The sequence below is a fragment of the Cydia pomonella genome, chromosome 1, assembly GCF_033807575.1.
Source record: "Cydia pomonella isolate Wapato2018A chromosome 1, ilCydPomo1, whole genome shotgun sequence".
NCBI classification, from domain to species: Eukaryota; Metazoa; Arthropoda; class Insecta; order Lepidoptera; family Tortricidae; genus Cydia; species Cydia pomonella.
This window is the reverse complement of record NC_084703.1, coordinates 28,880,643-28,884,175: the sequence shown is the minus strand read 5'-3', so window position 1 is coordinate 28,884,175 and position 3,533 is coordinate 28,880,643.

Below are 3,533 nucleotides of genomic sequence, written 5' to 3'. Positions count from 1 at the left end.
AAGAATTAACCTCCATGGGTCCACACAGGTCACTATGTATCCTGTGACATGTCTCTGTGCTCCTGGTACCAACATGAGTAAAAGGTAACCTCGTTTGCTTCCCTTCACAACAGGTTTCACATTGTGCCTTGGTTATGTCCAAAGAACCTTCATATGACACACCATCAACAATGCCGTTTTTCATCTTGTTCAAATCTTGGCTATTAATATGTGCCAAGCGTTTATGCCAAAGTTGTCCTGTAACTGCTGGAGCTGCCAACAAACAACTCTGTTTCTGTAGCCGCAACTTGTAAACACCGTTAATTAAATCGGCTACGGCAACCAAAGTATCGTTTCTGTCAAAAATATAACAATGTTTTTTATCAAATGTAATACTGTTGCCATTTTTGATAAGCTCGCTTACTGATAACAAGTTGGTTGTCAAACTAGGCACGCAAAGCACATCCTTCACAGTTATTTGACATTCCAAATGCGAAACAATTTCCACGTCTCCGGAACAAACCACTGGCACTTTCTCATCATTTGCCACAATGATTTCTGGTAAACACGGCGTAAAGTTTGCATTTTTCATCCAATCTTTGTTCACCACCAAATGCCCGCTCGCACCAGAGTCCACGTAAAAATCATCCTTACTGAACTTCCCGTTAAGGAAAACAACACTAAATACGCATTTACTAGCGTTTTTCTTCAACATCGGGCATTGATTACGATAATGTCCATTGGATTTACATTTGTAGCATATAACATCTTTTGTTGTTGTATCTGTCACTGTCTTCTTGTTTGTCATTGACAAGCCACTATGCCCGCCATTATTCTTTGGCTTAGTGTTGCCAGAGTGATATTTATTTCTTGCTACGAATGCCGCACTGCTGCCAACTTCAGAATCATGTGTTACTTCCATGTCAAGTAACTTTGACTTAATGACATCTGCAGTTATCGGAATACCCGAATGTTCAATTGCCATTATCATGGGTGAATAACGATCAGACAAACCTGCTAATAATAATGATCCTACCCACTCATCGGTAATTGTAAATCCTGTGCCGTTTAACCTTTGAGCTGTTTCGACCATTTGTGTGACATAGTTAGACATCGAGTCACAGTTTTCAAGTCTTATATTGATCAAATGTCGAAGCAAGGTTATCTTTCTTGAGAAACCAGAGTCGTCAAACATGGTCTTCAATTTAGTCCATAATTCCGCTGAGCTCTGTGTGTTCTTAATATGCACGTACAATGCTGGATCAATAGTTAAAATTAACTTTGCCTTCGTTTTTGCATCTTCCGTTGGCTTATTTTCAAATCCTTCCGGTGGTTTGATGTACTTGTCACTTCCATCTAGCACCAACAAGCTTTCGGCCGCAAAACTCCACTCGTCGTAATTCTCCCTGCCTTTCAACTTAGGCACACTGGCAATATAGTTCGTAGTCATGTTTCCGCGAATAAACGTTCACTTTTATCTACTTTAAACTAAAATAACTGATAAAAAACTTGAAACACCCATAACCTAATAAAACACGTTGAATATTCGCAACAGACTGACTTTAATAAAAGAGTAACGGTACATGAAGTTACACACATCATGAGGATAGATGGCGCTGGTAGTAACAAACATTATATTTTGATACTTTGCCAATAAGAATCCTCAAAAGATGAAGAACTTTTGTATAAAACTATATCGTCCGCATACTGTAGGATATTACAGAACGAGACTACCGTAGAATCTAAGTCACATGTATAAAGACTGTATAAAATTGGGCTAAGGACTGATCCCTGAGGAAGACCCTTCCACACTAGTCTGGGGGGAAGAGTAGCACCATTAGCACGGACACAAATATATCTAGACATAAATAAGTTACATATTATATTTATCAATCTCGACGGAAGGTCTAGATGAAACATTTTTTGACGGAGCAATGGAGATTAACATTAACATAAGCTGCAGCTATATCCAAAAAAACAGCAATAACATTTTCATTATTGCTAAAAGCCAAACGAATATCTGTTGTCAAAACACTGAGACTGTCTACAGTACCCATTCCTCTACGAAATCCAAATTGCGACCTAGCCAAAATATTTCGATTTTCCAGAATCCATTCTAATCGATTTTTAATTAAATGTTCTAGAATCTTAGCTAAAACAAACGATAATGCTATTGGACGATAAGAAGAGGCTTCCTTTGGGTTTTTCTCTGGTTTTAATATTGGAATCACAACTTGGGTTTTCCAAGACACAGGAACTGTACCAGTAATAAATACAAGATTGATTATTTTTAGAAAATATTCTTTAGTAGTTTTAGATGATTGAGTTATAAATGAGTAGGGAATTCCATCAACACCAGGAGAGGAATCCTTCAGACGATCTATAGCACATAATAATTCAGGAAAAGAAAAGGGGTCATTCATTCTATCTGCACTATGACTAAATGAACTCAAAGGGATAAGATCTTCAGATGGAACAAATAGAGGAGATAATCTATCCAGAAATTCATGTATCCATATTGAAGAATCATTGGATAAAGGATCATTAAAATGTTGGCTACGGCGAAATACTTTAATCTTTTTCCAAACTAAGGTTGAAGGAGATCTAGGAGATAAGGATTTACAAAAATTAGACCAACCTTCAGCTTTCTTTTTGGCAAGCAACCTCTTAGATCTAACCATGGTTTTACGGAAGTTTAAATAATTTTCTATTGTAAGATTTACAGAGTAGATTTTTTCTGCTATTTCAATAATATTAGTACACTCTGAATCCCACCAAGGAGGGGATGAAATTCTGTTACTAACCGTATTTTTAATAGGAATGGATTCATCGGCAGCTTGAAGAATACATTCAACGAAACTAGAATATACTTCTAAAAAGTTTAACTCATTAACCTCAGGCAAGATATTAATTTTACTGTCCAACTCATCTGAAAACTTACTCCAGTCAGCCTGCATAGTTTTATATTTTAAAAGCGGCTGATATTTGGGAGGAGGAGGGCAGGCTTTAAGAATAGTTGAAACTATAGGAAAATGATCACTTCCATATGATAGATTCAATACTTTCCAGGAAATTAAAGGTGCCAAACTTGCAGATACTGAAGTGAGGTCTAAAGCACTTGGCAGTTGTAAAGGAGACACTTTCCGAGTATTAGAACCATCATTCACAACACATAAATTCAATTTATCAATCATTTCTAATAAAGTGTAAGAATTTGAGTCACATGAAGGGGAACCCCAAAGAGTATGTTTACAATTAAAATCACCCAAAACTATATATGGACCCCGAATTTGAGAAATCACCTTACTTAATTCTTTAATTAAATCATTATTGGGATAAGGTATATAAACGGATATGAAAGTAATGTCGATCACTTTAGCAGCAGTAATATTCATTTCTGAACTGTAATTTAAAAGAGGGATACCTGAATAAGTATAAGATCTGTCAATGAGCAAGGCACATCCTGCGCCACTTCTCCCATTGTTTCTGTCATCCCTGAGACAAACATAGCCCGGGACCCTGAAGCGGGAATTAGGCTTAAGCCATGTCTGAGC